At 49.6% G+C, this 18160-nt stretch overlaps 1 pseudogene across 1 annotated transcript; it reads right to left on the minus strand.

Moving 5' to 3' along the window:
- Positions 1-1247: 1247 nt before the first annotated feature.
- LOC144738421 (uncharacterized) lies at positions 1248-7791 on the minus strand (annotated as a pseudogene). The gene is made up of 2 exons (XR_013589259.1): positions 7621-7791; positions 1248-6236 (listed from the first exon to the last, which is right to left on the minus strand). The product of XR_013589259.1 is annotated as an uncharacterized LOC144738421 (transcript).
- Between the last annotated feature and the right edge of the window lie 10369 nt (positions 7792-18160).

An 18160-nucleotide genomic window follows, 5' to 3' on the forward strand; every position in this document is an offset into this window, starting at 1 on the left:
AGAATGTGCCGCCGGTGGAAGTACAGCTGGGTACGGGGGCGAAGGGTCCTGTTAAGCCTCTCCCCGAGTACATTCAGGACACTGTTTGATGCGTCGCCGAGGCATGGGAGGGGGCCCGATTGGCTACTGCCAAGACTCAGGCGCGGAACGAGCGTTGCGCCCGGCGCTCGACCGGTAAATGCCCCTGGCGAGTGGGGGACATGGCATGGCTGCACTGCCCGCAGGTGCGGCCGGGGCCCTCCCCTAAGCTTCACAAACCATGGCAAGGGCCGGTTAAGCTTATTGAAGTCCCTAACCCGCAGTCCGCGCGGGTTCGGTTCGGATCGCGGCGCTGGTACGTCCATACGTCTAGGTTGAAGCTCTACGTGGCCCAGTGGACGGATGCGTCATCTCCTGATGTTGCCTTGCCGGTGTCTGTTGCACCCGACGCACCTCTGCCCTTGCCTGTTGACCCTGCAAGCGCGCCTGTCGTGCCTTCTACAGACGAACCAGCCATGACGCAGGCGGATGCGGCGAATCCTGCTCTGGGTGGACCTACCACGGCGACGGGGCCATATGACCCCGCTGCCCCTCCAACCCCACCACAGACACGGTTGCGGGAGACCCTGGACTTGGGTCTCTCTGGGGAACGGGACCTTGGCATTGACGGGCCTCCTACAGCGGCGGGCGGTTCTACTCCCGTCGCTCTTAAAACCCCGTCGCGTTCTCGGACTGTGGGGGGGGCCGCCGCCCGTTCGGGACGGGCCGGCGACCCGCACGCGTTCCAAATCCCTTTCCTTTCGTTGTTTTCTTGTTCTTGTTGTTCTTGTTATCGTTGTTATATTCTCCGTTGTCCGGTGATGCCAGATGGTTAAAATGTTGCTCGCATTATTTTATTATATTTATTGCAGCCGGGGACGGCTGGGTTTTCATCAGGGGGGGGGGGTCGTGTAATGCGAGCAAAGATTGAGGGGGGGCGGAGTCTGCGTCACGTGAGGAGAGCGAGGAGTTAGGGTCACGTGGGGGAGAGGATTTAGGGAGAGAACCGGAAGGGGAACGGGGAGTTGAGACGGAGTGAAACGGGAGGAGGCCACGCTGGGCAGTACGGGGAGAGTGGCGCGGTCGCCACGCAGTGGGAGACGTCGGCACCGTCAACCATCGGTGTCAGGACGCAGATGGCTAGCGAGCGGTGAAAGGCTAGCTGCAGAGCGGAGCAGCAGTGAAGCTGCAGACGGAGCAGCGGTGTGGCTGCAGGGCGGAGCAGCAGTGAGGCTGCAGAACGAGCCGCAGAGTGGCTGTGGAGTGATCGTTGGGAGAGATGCGGGCCTGAGCGAGGACGCCGTGTGAACGAGATTCTACGAACCCAAATAAAGGACAACGGAGATCGACATTGAGAAAGAGTCATTTATTACACTTGGAATTGTCAACACAGTACTCCTGGAGATGTGCTCCTCATTGATCCGTACATTTAACCCTCAATGATTACGTTGTTAAACTGGGTAACAGAGGAATCGGTTCATTTCTCAGAGTAACACGAGCATATACGGCAATAGAAAAAAGTCCTTAAAATAAATGTGACGATATTCATACGAACGGCAATAAAGAAACATGTCCCGAAGGCAAAAGTAGACCTCAATGAATTCATTGGTAGATTATGTACAGTGATACCTCGGTTCACGAACGCTTCTGTTCACGAACAACTCGGTTCACGAACAGAAAAGTTCATAAAAATATGCTCCGGTTCACGAACTCCGCTTCGGTTCACGAACAGGAGCCGCGGCCATTTTAATGCTATTTCCAGGCTGTCACATGGTCGTGACTTCCTGTAGGAAGATCGTGGAGAGAAGAAGAGACACAGAAAGAAGTACTGTGAGTACTGTGAAGACACTTTCAGTGACTTTTTGCTTGTTGGTGTGCTTTTTAGCACATACAGTACTGTACTACTGTACTGTACAATACTGTACTTACTGTATTGTACAGTTCACCTGTTTGAGTGCTTACTGAAGTCATCTCAAGCAAGGTTAGTGTTCTCTCTTTATACATTACTATACTGTACAGTACTAATGTGTATTGTAATTTGTTTCATATTTTTGTGCTTCAAAAACCAAAAAAAAAGGTCAGAACGGATAAACCGGATTTACATTGAACCCTGTGGGGAAATGTGCCTCGGTTCACGACCAATTCGGTTCGCGACCAGAGTCAGTTCACGAATTAAGTTCGTGAACCGAGGTATCACTGTAATTAACTATCTGTCTCGGAACAATGTTTGTGCGGCAGTGTGCCTGCTTCTGCAAATGCTTATCAATTGGCTAAGGAGTCGATAAATTTGCGGGCAAGATTCTGTGATGAAAAGAAAGATTTCAACACAATAGTCTCCCTGTTAGTGTGTGGATTCGTAACATAGGTTTCTAAACGTTAAGTTTCGTCAATGAATTCATCGGTACAGTTAAAATTAACAAAAAGAACGACTAAAATACCTCTCAACGACCGTATCCATGTGACTCAATGGGCAGCAATGTTCTTCATTATCAGCTAATAGTTGACGCACTCTTATCATTCTTCTTCTTATTAGTCCCGGTATGTGCGTTATGTGTGTGTTTGGTGGTTTTGTCTCCTTGATCAATTCTTTGCGTCAAGCAGACGCTGGGTGATACGTGGTGAGTATGTGAGTGTGGGGGAGGGTCATACACACAGCTTCCTCGCTCTCTCTCGCTCGGCGGCAGCTGGAGCTGCTGCCCACTGCTGGATGAAGAGTGGGCACAACGCTCGCCGTCGGCGGCGCGCGATGATTCCGTTGTCAGATAGCGCCCGCAGCTTGTCTGCTGGTCGCCGTTCCTCACTCTTGTCTTGGTTCACAGCTGGTGCTGGTCGGTGTGTGTGGGTCGAACCCACGGCGCTCTCGCTGGTGCTCTCCTCTTCCTCACGGGAGGCTGGTCAGGCTCTTTCCCCTGCTGAATGAGCTGAGTCGGCACGATGCTTGTCTTTGAAGGTGCTCGACAGCGCTCGCCGCTCGTCAGCGCTCGCCGCTCGTCCGCTGGAAGCTGACACCCTTGCTCGGTGGCGCTGCTGCGCTCTCTCTCCGGCTCCGTGCTCTCTGGCGATGCCTGGTTGCACGTGCAGCTGGTTCTCTACGATGCTGGCTTGGTCGATAATTGGGCTTTCACCCTTTCTCCCGGTTGATTGCTCGTCGTTGCTCGTCACTCTATCTCTCGGGCTGCAGCTGCTCGTGGGAGCTGGCACTCAGTGTAGAATAACTTTGAGCGATACTTCTTCTGTCAGCGCCGAGCTCGTACTCGGTGACCAATTGCTACTCGGCAAGCCTCTTCATCCTTGGTTGATTGCAGAATTCCCACCCCAGAGCTTGCTGCTTGCAGTAACTCTTTGTGTTGATTTCGTAGACTCGTGGCTTCTGCTGGTGCAGCTCGTTGATGATGTGCCAGTCACGGGGGCAGGTTCCCCGGAGCCTGCCGATCGCAGCTGCTCGTGGGAGCTGGAACTCACTCTCAAAACTTGTAAATTGTATTTGCACACCTCTTAAACAACTGTGAAAGCTTAGTACAATAGAACTTATCGCAATCCTTGACTTTGCAAGCGACTCAAAACATCAGGATGAATGTAGAATAAAACTCTCAGCGATACTCTGTCGGTCCATGCCGAACTCAGCACCGAGCATAACCTCGCCCCCTCTTCTCTGCGAGACACAACACCCATTGTTGATCTCGAGGCCATGCCCCGGAGTCTGCCCGTCGCAGTACTCTCTGTCGCTTGTAGTCTTCTGTAACTTGCAGTAGTCTCCATGTATGTGTCGTGCCTCTGTTTTTACGTGAAATTCTCTCCCCTCGAATCGCCGTGTGGTTAGTCATAGGACACAATATATGCATTGTCTTTGAAACTGATTGGTCCAAACCAGAGACAGCTTTCTTTCGAGCCTAGTATCAAACGGTGTTAATCCAGAGGACACCAAAAGGCGTGCTCTTCGAGTGTTTGTGATGAGATGAAACAAAACTCCGAGTTGCTGAGGCGATTAAGCAAGCACTATATAAATGCTAATATTATTATAACATAGTGAATGCTTGGGAGCTCATTGGCTCTCGCTCCTAGTTAGAGATCTACCTAACCCACAGGTCCGCAAATACTGACGGCTCTTACTCTGCAGGTTGAACCTAGGAATGGAGTGTTCAACTTCAAGTTCTTTTCCTTAAAGGCCTGTGACAAATGTGAATCTATTGGAGCTTCATTGTCTCAATCTTACACATCTACAGGTTCTCCATTTGACTTTGTATTGTCTAAGAAGTCCACCCACACCTCCACTTCCACAAACTGCTGGGATTTGCCTCGCTCTGCCTCACAGTCAGAATTCTCCTCCTGCTTCACGTTGCCTCCATTGACGTGAAGGTCCAATTTTGGAGTTGAATGTTCATCTTCACATTTGACCTTCACTTCTTCGCTCTTCACTGTCACTTCTTCGCTCTTCACCGTCGCCTCTTCAAATTTCACCTTGATACATTTCATAGTGTCCAAGCTGGAATTTACTTCTGGTTCTTTTTTCAGGAGGGATGGGCTCATTGCAGCACTTTGACTTTCACAAGTCGATTTCAGACTACACACCTTGGGGGTCTTCTGATGCCTGTGTGTTCTCTGGTGTCTATGAAGCTGTTGTGACTGTGCAAACGCCTTCCCGCACAGAGTGCACTTGAAAGGTTTCTCTCCTGTGTGTGTTCTCTGGTGTATTTTAAGATTTGATGAATGTGAAAATGCCTTCTCACACACACTGCACTTGAAGGGGTTCTCTCCTTTGTGCATTCTCTGGTGGAGTTGAAGATAAGATGAACTTGAAAATGCCTTCCCACACACAGTGCACTTGAAGGGTTTCTCTCCTGTGTGTGTTCTCTGGTGTTTTTTAAGATAAAATGAACTTGAAAATGTCTCCCCACACACAGTGCACTTGAAGGGTTTCTCTCCTGTGTGTGTTCTCCGGTGTTTTTTAAGATAAAATGAACTTGACAATGCCTTCCCACACACAGTGCATTTGAAGGGTTTATCTCCTGTGTGTGTTCTCTGGTGTATTTTAAGATAAGATGAACTTGAAAATGCCTTCCCACACACAGTGCACTTGAAGGCTTTCTCTCCTGTGTGTGTTCTCTGGTGTTTTTTAAGAGCAGATAAATCTGAAAATGCCTTCCCACACACACTACACCTGAAGGGTTTCTCTCCTGTGTGTGTTTTCTGGTGTATTTTAAGATAAAATGAACTTGAAAATGCCTTCCCACACACAGTGCACTTGAAGGGTTTCTCTCCTGTGTGTGTTCTCTGGTGTTTTTTAAGATAAGATGAACTTGAAAATGCCTTCCCACACACACTACACTTGAAGGGTTTCTCTCCTGTGTGTGTTCTCCGGTGTTTTTTAAGATAAAATGAACTTGACAATGCCTTCCTACACACAGTGCATTTGAAGGGTTTATCTCCTGTGTGTTCTCTGGTGTATTTTAAGATAAGATGAACTTGAAAATGCCTTCCCACACACAGTGCACTTGAAGGCTTTCTCTCCTGTGTGTGTTCTCTGGTGTTTTTTAAGAGCAGATACATCTGAAAATGCCTTCCCACACACACTACACCTGAAGGGTTTCTCTCCTGTGTGTGTTCTCTGGTGTATTTTAAGATAAAATGAACTTGAAAATGCCTTCCCACACACAGTGCACTTGAAGGGTTTCTCTCCTGTGTGTGTTCTCTGGTGTTTTTTAAGCTAAGATGAACTTGAAAATGCCTTCCCACACACACTACACTTGAAGGGTTTCTCTCCTGTGTGTGTTCTCTGGTGTATTTTAAGATTAAATGAACTTGAAAATACCTTCTCACACACAGTGCACTTGGAGGCATTTTCTCCTGTGTGTGTTCTCTGGTGTATTTTAAAATAAAATGAACTTGAAAATGCCTTCTCACACACAGTACACTTGAAGGCTTTCTCTCCTGTGTGTGTTCTCTGGTGTTTTTTAAGATAAGATGAACTTGAAAATGCCTTCCCACACACACTACACTTGAAGGGTTTCTCTCCTGTGTGTGTTCTCTGGTGTATTTTAAGATAAGATAAACTTGAAAATGCCTTCCCACACACAGTGCACTTGAAGGCTTTCTTTCCCGTTGGAGATCTCTGGTCCTGTGTAAAATTTCCAGTAGAATCCATACTGTTTGCATACTGGTCCCATCGTTGTCTTGGTCTACCGAGCTGCGCTGAGTCCCTTTGCTCCATCAGACCAATTCTGCAGAGGAAGCATCAGAAGAAGCATCAGCTGCAGACAGAAAAAAAAATGTCCACACCATCTTCATCAGTATCGAGGCCCAGAGGAATGAATATATACACAGTCACACATGACTTACACGTCTATATTTATATATATATTCAAGATTATCCCCAATTCATCACACGGGCTGTTAAAGCACACAATGAGTGGGCAAATGGTTATAAATATGCCTGGAAGCACTAATATCTTCAAAATAAATGTTAACCCAAAACACCAAGCACACAATTTCGGCTGCCTGGCTGCAAAAGTAGTATTTATTAAAGCAAATTTCAGCTAACATAGCAAAGGCTGTTGGGAATAATACTATTTGTATTATGCAGAAATGCAAAAATAAATGTTCAATCGCAACTTTAGAGGTGTGAAGCCAGGCTGAGATTTGCTTGAATGCTTGGATAAACAGATATAACTTCAGTAGCATATGTGCTGTTAATTTCCTGTTTCCATTCTTCCAAAAAGTTCCAGAGGGGAACTAAATTAAACGATTGTTTTGATTTTACCTCCATGTTCAATAGTTAATATTATTCACTGCAAATACAAACTTGACACTGTCACACACTGGCATGGTAAAAAGTGGTTGTGTCCAGAACCATGCCTAGCCGCCTTCATCTGCTCAGTATTGACGCTTCCTCACTTCACCATGTAATTAATTTAAGATCAATCAATATAGCAGAGGCCCACAAGCAGTTCAGCTTTCACTTATCAATCATGTTTGCTGTCGGCAGAGGTGTGGACTCGAGTCATGTGACTTGGACTCGAGTCAGACTCGAGTCATGAATTTGATGACTTGCGACTCGACTTGGACTTGCATAACAATGACTTTGTCCCACCTATGAGATGTGGACTCGAGTCATGTGACTTGGACTCGAGTCAGACTCGAGTCATGAATTTGATGACTTGCGACTCGACTTGGACTTGCATAACAATGACTTTGTCCCACCTCTGGCTGTCGGTGATAATCAAACTAATTGTTCAGTTCATAATGCAGTGAAATAACTGCACCACAGGTCCCCACGAAGATAAACTCTAAAATACACATACATTTCACATGCATCATTAACATATATAAACAAATATCAACCATTCATGACGAATTTCAAGTAACCTTATCCCAGTGCTAATGCCATGATAGGTGCAATTTAAGGCCATGTAAGTGCGGATTCCTTGTCAGCAGGTAATGGGAATGATCCAGGTGTCAAGGGATGACTGACAGATGAACCAGATGTGCTCCCCACTGTCTTGCTGGGTTTTAGGAACCCAGCGTTCCACCTATTCATGTGGGCGTCGCTCTTCCGACCTCATCGTTGTTGCAGAGAAAATATCTATTAACTGCCCTGCAGCATACCTCACGGACCTCCTCCACAGACGCCAATCTTGACACTGCCGGCACCAGTCATCGGCAGGTCCGATCACCTTCACATCCTCCAATCTCTTCTCTAGCCAATGCCATGTCTGTTCAGCCCCTAATATCTGGACAAACAAAAGATGCTTGAGCATGCCGTGTCTGGGAATGCAGGATTCATGACCGAACCAATGCAGCCTCGCCTGCCAAAGAGACTCAAGATTATATTCCATATTGATATCTTCAGGATCTGTAAGTTTCTAATACAAAATAAGTCTGCTTGGATAGAGGATGAATCATAGGCAGGACAGCCTTCATTGTATAAGCCAGCAGAGATGGTAATTTAAATCAGTTCATATTCTGAATCCACAGAGTAATATCTGTGGCCAAGAAGAATCACAGCTTTATTCGTTAGTTTCTAAAAATGCTTGTCCTGGCGAGGGTCGCGGTGGCAACATGCTGAGAAGGGCAGTCCAGGCCTCCCTTTCTCTGGCGACAGACTCTAGCTCATCCTGGGGAATTCCCAAGCCTTCCCAGGCCAGCAGAGTGACATAGTCCCGCCAGCATGTCCTGGGCCAGCCCTGGGGTCTTCGACCCAGTGGGACGTGTCTAGTAGAGTTCCAGGGGGAGTCTATTGGGGGGCATCCTTACATACATTCTATATTGATGTCACCCCTTGAGCCAGGCCCAGGGGTTGTGTTCACCAACAAGCGCCTGGTGGCCACGTGATGGCCAAGTGGTGCAATCCTGTGCGTCAAACATCCGCAGGATGAAGGGTGAGAGGCGGGTGCGATTCCAGCATGGCAGGGAGAAGGATGGTCTCAGGTGTCAGTTTTGTTTCCAGATAAAAGGGTAAAAAAACACAACTATCATATTTTGCTACTGGCAAAGGAGGTTCCAATGGTGTAAATGCTTTACCCCGAGCTCTCATACTCTGATGGTGCATTGTCTTTGAGTTGTGCGCCTTTTGGTGTCATCTGGTCCAACACCATGTGAGACTAGGCTCTAAGAAAAGCTGTCTCGGGTGTGGACCAATCAATTTCAAGGACAGTGCAGCCATGCCATGTCCCCCACTCACCAAGGGCATTGACCGGTCGAGCGCCGGGAGCAACGCTCGTTCCGCGCCTGAATCTTGGCAGTAGCCAATCGGGCCCCCTCCCGTGCCTCGGCGACACGTCGAACAGTGTCCTGAATGTACTCGGGGAGAGGCTTAACAGGATCCTTCGCCCCCGTACCCAGCTGTACTTCCACCGGCGGCACGTTCTCGCGGCCGTACATTAGAAAAAATGGAGAATACCCTGTGGACGCATGAGGCGTCATCCGATACGCGTAGAGTACCCCAGGTATATGCAAGTCCCAATCAGCTTATTTCTCGTCAACCGTGTGACATAACATGGCCGACAGCGTCCGATTAAGCCGTTCCACCATGCCATCCGTCTGCGGGTGGTAGGGAGACGTACGAACCTTCTTGGTTCCCAGAGCAGCGCACACTTCCGCCAACAATTTAGAAGAAAAATTTCGCCCCTGATCCGTGAGTAGCCTTTCCGGCGCCCCTTTGTCCATTACATATCCAAACAGGAAGGCGTCCGTGATAGACGCCGCCGACTGGTCAGGTAAGGGCCAAGCCATCGGCCAACGGGAAAGATATTCCACCCCGACCAGCAAAAATGTATTACCCCTAGCGGATGGCGGGAAGGGTCCCAAAATATCCAGCGCCACCAACTCGTTGATTCGAGACACCTGTATAGACTGCACCGGCGGCACATATGGGTTTTTAGGCGGCTTCCGCCGTGCACACTCGGGACACGCCCGAATGTGGCCGACGACATCCGTTGTCATGCCGTGCCAGAAGTAGTCTCGCTGCAATGTTAACAAAGTTTTCTGCACCCCGAGATGTAATAAAGTGTCGCAGTGCAGAGTCCGAATCAATTCGTACCGTAACAACGACGGTACCACCAGACGCCAGCGGTCATGCAACCCCTCCCTGCACATGAGCAAACCATCCCGGAGAGCGGCCCCCGGAGTCCCACCGGACAGCAGTCCCCCCGCTCCCTTCACAGCCCGACTCCGTAAAGCCCCAAACGTGTCGTCAAACAATTGTTCGCGACTCCATACCGAGCGCGGCAGGTTCAGAACCCCATCGGCCGGTCCTGGGCACACTGGAGCCCCAGGCACCTCGACAGCTGACACGACAAGCCGAGGGGGTAGCTGAACCGGCGTACACCTATTCGTACCCGACGCGCAAGCACACGGGGACCCCTGTGGTAATCTGGAGAGCGCGTTCGCATGACGCGACCCCTTCCGATATTGAATGTCGAAGGAAAATTCCTGCAGGGTCTCCAACCATCGTGCAAGTTGGCCAGATGGTTGGTCAACTTTCAGGGCATATTGCAGAGCCGCATGGTCCGTGCGCACAATAAACGAACGGCCGTATATATACGGCCGATATTGGCGGAGAAAATAGCCAATAGCCAATAGAGTAACGCAGTAGTGGGTTTCTGCCGGGTCAGCACATGGCTACCGTAGGCTACCACGCGTTCCACACCGCCCTTGGACTGTGACAGAACGGCCCCGACCCGGTGTCACTAGCGACCGTATCCAGAATAAAAGGTCGATCAAAATCCGGATAATCTAATGTCGGCGCCGTCGCTAACCGATCGCGTAGGCCCTCAAACGCCGCTTCCTCCGGCGGTCCCCAACTGAACCTCCGACCCTTGCCCGTAAGGAGGTGCAAGGGCCTAGTGATCATAGCAAAGTTCGGAACGAACCTGCGATAATATGAGGCGATCCCAAGGAAGCGACGTACGTCCCCAACTGAGGCTGGGGTTGGCCAGTTGCGGACGCATGCCGTCTTCTCTGGGTCCGTGGCCACCCCGTCCGCACTGACTATGTGTCCCAAATAACGCACGGAGCATTGCAGTAGGTGACACTTCTTTGGTTTGAATTTTAGATTGGCGGAGCGCATCCTAGCAAAAACCGTCTCCAATCTCTGTAAATGTTCGTCAAATGTGCGGCTAAAGACGATGACATCGTCTAAATAAATCAAACATGTCTCCCACTGCAGACCCGTTAACACCAGCTCCATCAACTGCTGAAACGTGGCGGGGGCCGCATTCAAGCCCATCGGAAGGCAATTAAACTGAAACAATCCCTGCGGCATACAGAAAGCCATCCTTTCCCTCGAGGACTCATTGAGGGGAAGCTGCCAGAATCCCGAGGAGAGATCCAGCGTTGAAAAAAACTTCGCCCCGGACAAGACATCGAGGGAATCATCCATACGCGGCAGGGGGTACGGGTCTGCGACGGACACCTTTTTTAATTTTCGAAAATCGACGCAAAATCGCAGTTTCCCATCCTTCTTCTTCACAAGGACTACCGGCGCGCCCCATGGACTGTTAGACGGGGATATTATGTCAGCGGCCAGCATGTCCTCCACTGCACCGCGAACCTGATCCTGCTCCGTCGGGCTCAACCGATGCGAGTTAAACCGAATCGGAGCGGCGTCCCCCATATCAATGTGGTGGGAAAGCAAGGAGGTGCGTCCCAAGTCAAAATCATCCGAGCTGAACACGTCGGAATAGCTTAGCAACAGCGCGCGAAGCGCGGACCGTTGTTCTCCGGTCAGGGATGAATTCTCCCCGCACAACTCGGCAACCCAACGATTATCCTGCCCCGTAGGCCCCGCAACCCCCCCTACCATGTCCCGGCGGCCCCTGTCGTCATGGGCCGTGAACGCGGTCGTGGCGTGAGCCAAAACCGTTCCGGCCGGGACGCTAACATTATCCGCACTCCCATTCAGCACTTGTAAAAACGGGGGCTGGCCCCGCCGGACAATTGTTTGTGCCCCATCCAGCGCCAAGCCGCCCGTTATAACCGTGGATGGCGATAACAAAACCCCCGCCGCTCCCTCAACGCCAGGTACTGGCTTCCGATATCTCAACGGGATAAGCATCTGCAAACCAGGTGGAATGTCAACAGATACCTCGGACATCGCCTGTACCTGGCATACAGGGGCACAATCGGCCCCATGGCGACGGAAAGAACGAAAATTTCCGCCCCCTCGGCAATTCAATGCAATTTTGATCAACTCTTATTTGAATGGGCATTTTTGCCAGGAAATCGGTCCCCAACAAACAGGGTACCGCGAGGGACCTAGAGATCAAAACGGTCCCTGAAGCCGACACCCCACCAATCAATATGTTAGCGTCCACCTGGCCCACAATGCCCATACTTCCGCCGTTCGCCGCTATGCACGAATCATAAACCGGTCGCACTCTCCCCAGTGGAATGCCCAAGAGATGGAAAATGACGTCCGAAATAATGGTCGCGGACGCACCGAAGTCCACCAAAATACGCACTTCGACCCCCTGAATAGAACCCGGTACAGTGGACGACCCAGTAGCGGCCGCAACCACCCTCCGTGCCAATCGCCGCCATTGCGTCAGCGAGCAAAACGGGTCAATCGGCGGCCCCTCGTTGTTAACGACACACGGATCGCACGGCGATGGTGATGCATGAGGTGACAGGCCTTGCCGGGTGTCTGATGCGCACCGACTTGCGTGTCCTGGATGGTCCTTTCGCGTGACGTCCGTGGTCGAGGCCTCCTGCTGGGGCGGCCCCGGGATGCGAGCCCAACAACCCCTGGCGAAGTGGCCCTTACGGCCGCAGCGGAAACACTCCACGTCGTTTCGACGCGCGGCACCCCCTCTGTCCCGACGCTCCCGCGCCAGCAGCCCGGACCTCGGCCCCGTACCCCCCCGAGCAGGCCACTGGGCGGAGGCGGCCGTCAACTCCTGTGGACCCTTGTTGTCAGGAACGTAGACCGCCTTCTTAGGATCCCACCCCGTAGCACCGTCTTCGACGATGGGGCCCCCCGTTCAAGCTGACACCTGTTTCCAGCGTCGGAGATTAAATTGAGCATCCAAGCACTTAGCCGCAGCACGGGACGTCAACTTATCATGGCTGCACACCGGCATGGGGATCCCCAAGTCTCTAGACAATTCCAGCATCTTGCCCAACACAAGGGGTTCCAACAAATCCGGCTCCGTCTCGGGGTATGCTGCCATCGCCAGTTCCAGAACGGCGCCTCTGAAAGCCACCGGCGATTCTTCGGGCGCCCGTTGCCGCTGTACAAATCTATGATGGGCATCGTCCGGAGGCTCGTACGCATCCGCCATTTCCTCGAAGACACCCTGCAGCGTCCTCTTCTTGTCGGCCTTGATGGAGCGGAAGAACCTGACGGACTCGTCGAGAAGTGTTGGTAGGACTTCCAGGGCCTCCGCGTCCGTCCATTTGGCGGATCGTACAGCCGCTTTGAAAACGGCAGGCGAATGCGCTCCAATCGCTGCCGATGGAGAACTCTTTGACTGTTGTTAAATGACAGCTGCAGGTCCTTGCTCCACCATCCTCCGCCGATGGTGACTCACGCGGCAGCGACAAGATGGTGTCACTCCGCAACGTGTGCAAGATGGCGGCTTCCCGCTGCGGAGGGCGCAAGATGGCGGCTTCCCGCCGTTCCTCTTCGGCCACGCCCAAGATGGCATCTTCGTGCCGCGTGGTCGAGAGGGCTGATGGCGACAGCAAGGCCCCGGCCCGCTGTTGCCCGCCGGGCCTCCCCAAAGTCGTCGCCGGCGTCACGAGGTCGCACAACTGCGCCAACACCGTCTTCAGTGCCTCCAGTTCGGCCGCCACCTGTCGCCATCCTTCATCAGCGTCCACTCGCGCGGATGGACCCACCGAAGCGGCCACATCCTGCACGCCCGGACCGCCGCTCGTCCCAGCGTCGCTTTCCCCCTCCATCGTCGGTAGCGCCACCGCTGGAGGGAGGTCGTCGTCAGAAGATGCTGCAGAAGATGGTGCAGGGACGTTCTTCCTTCTGAGCTGTTTTGACATGCCGTTTCACTTCTGACACCAATGTAATAAAGGACTCTTTCTCAATGTCGTCCTATATTTGGGTTCGTAGAATCTTGTTCACACGGCGTCCTCGCTCAGGCCCGCGTCTCTCCCGACGATCACTCCACAGCCACTCTGCTGCTCGTTCTGCAGCCTCACTGCTGCTCCGCCCTGCAGCCACACCGCTGCTCCGTCTGCAGCTTCACTGCTGCTCCGCTCTGCAGCTTGCCTTCCACCGCTCGCTAGCCCTCTGCGTCCTGACACCGATGGCTGACGGTGCCGACGTCTCCCACCGCGTGGCGACCGCGCCACTCTCCCTGTACTGCCCAGCGTGGCCTCCTCCCGTTTCACTCCGTCTCAACTCCCCATTCCCCTTCCGGTTCTCTCCCTAAATCCTCTCCCCCACGTGACCCTAACTCCTCCCTCTCCTCACGTGACCCAGACTCCGCCCTCCCTCAATCCTTGCTCGCATTACACAAGCATAAGAGTTCGCATATTAGAGTGTTGTGTTTTTGTTTATGAATTAAAGCTGCTAAACACAGAAGTGTCTGAGTGGTTCCTTCCTAAGTTCATGCATAATGATCTTAATTATAAGAACTGTTCCCTTCGGCGAGATCTGAATTCTGAGACCCGATAGAATTACACTAAAACATAATCAGCGAGAATCTTTGTATTATCACGAATAGTAATTTTTTCACGGGAAGGGGGGGGATGGTTTCATGATGATTCAAGCGCAATATATTTATTGTGCACTTTATTTATATTATTATTACATTGTAATATGAAATAATTATACAACTCACCATAATGCAGAATCAGTGGGAGCCCTGAGCTTGTTTTTCTGTAACTAGATGGTCCCATCTGGGGGTGATGGGAGACGGTGACACCCGAAACGTGTTGCCTATGTCCAGTCTACTCCATAATCTCGTTTGGTTGCTGTCAATGCAGAAAACCCTGCTTCACAAAGATATGATGTTGGAAATGGAAGCATGATTTTCAGTGCTTTTGTGACAATATCAGGATATTCCGCCTTGACTTCAATCCAGAACTATTGACATTTGAAGTTGTCTCAAACATACTTTTAAGGCCACCTTCATTTGCCATCTCAAGCAGTTGATCCTCTTCTAGCACAGACAAAGTCGATTCACCTGGCTTATTCACAAATGGGTCGCGGGTCGATTCCTTCCCAGTTCGGGGGTCTTTTGTGGTTGGGAAGTAAAGCTCAAACGCTTAAAAGCTGAGATAGGTTTTAATGCACCAGCTGGGAGAAAGGCCCTGGCTCAGTCTCTTTCAAAATCTCTGCTAGTGTTTGAAACATGTCAAGAGTTCCAATGTTCACTCGTCGCCCCCATAATTCCAGTTTGGCTTTGAATGCAGCCACTTTATCTGCCGAATTGAAAAGAGTTGTCGATCTCCCCTGAAATGACACATTGAGTACGTTGAGCAGGCTGAATGTCACACAAGTGAGCAAGTTTTGCGACCCATTCTGTGTCACTGAAATGTGCTGCCCCAGTGGTGACTGTTTTTCTAAAAAATATCTCTGGAGTGGCTCTCGCAACTCAAAAACACTGGCCAGAGATCTACCTTCAGAAAGCCATCTCACTTCTGTGTTTTAGAGATGATGTGTGGTGAGCGTGCTGCGCTCCGAACCCGGCGACCCGAGTTCGATTCCCGCTCACGGCCACCACGATTATTTTTACTGGTCCTGGGCTTCCCCTAGGTCGACTCAGCCTCAAACGAGTAACTGATGTGGTATGTGAACATCGCCACTGGGGAGACAAAGGCGGCAGGGCGTGGTGAATCCAAATCCCAGGCAAAGCCGGGTAGTCAAGCTAGTCTTCTATATATAATGGGAAAATGTATTAATGTGTTGTGTTCAAAATGTTTAGCGTACTTCCCGACATGCAACAAACTTGAAATTTGCCATGTGGGTACTTTGCAAAATGTACACCATGCAAAAATCATAAAAATACACTTTTGTATTTTGGGGGGGGGGGGGGAATGACCATGAAGTGTATGGCGAGAATCGATATCTGCTGAGCGTTTGTGGTATCGATCAAACGGAATAAGCCGATTCTAAATACATTTACAACCTTCGATTCCTTTGCGCGATCTAAAGAATTAAATCTTGACGGGCGAGCCGCAAGTTTATTTTCCACCGTGCGTTGGGTTTTATTTAAATTTATTAAAATTTGTATTAATTTCATGAATAAGATGAAAATCAATATTTTTTTGTTTTTAAGTTTTTTTAGAAGTTTTTCAATAAATGTTTCCCCCGGGCAACGCCGGATGCTTCCCGCTCGTACCTCATAAATGAAACTGAAACTATCAACTGACGGTTAATTAACATAATTTATTCATAAATGTCGCTATTTCACTGCGACAAGTTCAACATCCACGCCTCATCACTACACATGAGACCGTCTCATTAACATAATTTATTCAGTTACACCGCCGCTCGTTGGGGGAGGGGATTGTGTTCAAGCCCGACAGTGACGTCATGTCACCGCTTGTTGCCGCGTGACGTCACTTTATAGCGGGAAGCTGCTGCACCGCGCGCGCTATTACAGATCCGAGGTGAGAAGTTAACATCGTGGTTGTTGTGGTGGTTGTTGTTGTTTACCCAGGTAGAGCCTCTCTCCGTCTCTCTCTCGTAGGGATATCAATTGAGCAGCAGCGAGTATGGAATCGATGTCCAGGTTGGAACATTACAACGCGGGGCCTTGCCACGCGGGGCCTTGCCTCCTGCCCTCGCTTGATTGCATTTGCTTTAATTCTCTGCTTAAGTTTAATTCGTCTTTATCTGGCTCACTACTTCATGGGACTTCCTTTGCCAGTAGCAACATATAAGAAGAGGTTTTCCCGCTTTTTCTGGCAACAAAACAGGTGTTAAGATATTCTTGGTACTTTCGGTAAAGTCACGTAGAAGGGAAATAATAAAGTAATACAATTTCTTGCTGTGGATTTCACAGCTGACGATGATTGCTCGTGTTGCAGTCGAAACGTGAGAAATGTTATCTTATTGTTTTCTTCTTCGTGACTTTAGGTGTGAAAAACAGCAAGAATTCGTTGTACACTTTTGGAAAAAATTCTTGCTGTGTTTTTAACACCTGACGATGATTGCTCGTGTTGCAATCGAAACGTCGTGAGAAATGTTAATTTAATATTTTATTTTATTATTTCGCTTCTACCTGATGACTTTACCAAAAGAACCAAGAATATAAATCCCTGCAGTCAGGAAAGCTTCAAATCAAAATTTAGGTGTTAAGATGTTAATGCGCCGAACTGAAACCTTTTGCAAGGAATCGTGTCTGCATTAACCACAATATACTCGCGATCAATATGCAAACAAAACACATGCTGTGATAATATATGCATTGTCTGTGAAACTGATTGGTCCAAACTAGAGAAGGCTTTCTTTCGAGCCTAGTCTCAAACGGTGTTAGACCAGAGTACAGCGCCAAAAGGCGTACAGCACAAATACAACGCCACCATCAGAATAATGACAGCTCGGGGTGAGCAGCTACATCATGGGACCTCCTTTGCCAGTAGCAAAATATAAGAAGAGGCTTTTCCCCTTTTATCATTTACAGATTTGTACTATGTTTTTGTCTTGGGATATTTTTTGTATACGGTTTCTTCGTGTTTATTTCAATTGGTGGGACCATCTCTAGCTCCACCCACCTACCTTGATGCACCCATCTCAGGCCTATATAAGACCTTGTCTCAGCAGCTTTCTCTCTCACTTGAAGACGATTGCTTGTGTTGCGATCGAAACGTGATCTATTATTTTCAATGTTCGCGACTTGACCGAAAGACCCAAAGAGTATTAATTCCTGCAGTCACGAAGGCTTTTAATCAATAAATAACTATGTAGTTTGATAAGCTCCCAATACACCATTGGAACCTCCTTTGCCAGTAGCAAAATATGATAATAGTTTTTTCACCCTTTTATCTGGCAACAAAACTGACACCTTTTTTTACATGAGTCATGTTTGCATTGACCACAATACCTGCGGTCAGAATGCAAACAAAAACACAATTCTGATAATGTATGCACCAGAGGTGTGGACTCGAGTCATGTGACTTGGACTCGAGTCAGACTCGAGTCATGAATTTGATGACTTGCGACTCGACTTGGACTTGCATAACAATGACTTTGTCCCACCTATGAGATGTGGACTCGAGTCATGTGACTTGGACTCGAGTCAGACTCGAGTCATGAATTTGATGACTTGCGACTCGACTTGGACTTGCATAACAATGACTTTGTCCCACCTCTGGTATGCACTGTCCTTGAAATTGATTGGTCCACACCCGAGACAGCTTTTCTTAGAGCCTAGTCTCACATGGTGTTGGACCAGATGACGCCAAAAGGCGTAAAACTCAAAGACAATGCACCATCAGAGTATGAGAGCTCGGGGTAAGCATTTACACCATTGGAACCTCCTTTGCCAGTAGCAAAATATGATAATTGTTTTTTTTACCCTTTTATCTGGCGACAAAACTGACACCTTTTTTTTTGTTGTATGCCTTTTGGCGTCATCTGGTCCAACGCCATATTAACTGCCCTGCAGGTATACTGCAGGGCAGTTAATAGATATTTTCTCTGGAACAACGATGAGGTCGGAAGAGCGACGCCCACATGAAT

Source organism: Lampetra planeri, chromosome 82, assembly GCF_965212315.1.
Source record: "Lampetra planeri chromosome 82, kcLamPlan1.2.h2, whole genome shotgun sequence".
Classification (NCBI taxonomy): domain Eukaryota; kingdom Metazoa; phylum Chordata; class Hyperoartia; order Petromyzontiformes; family Petromyzontidae; genus Lampetra; species Lampetra planeri.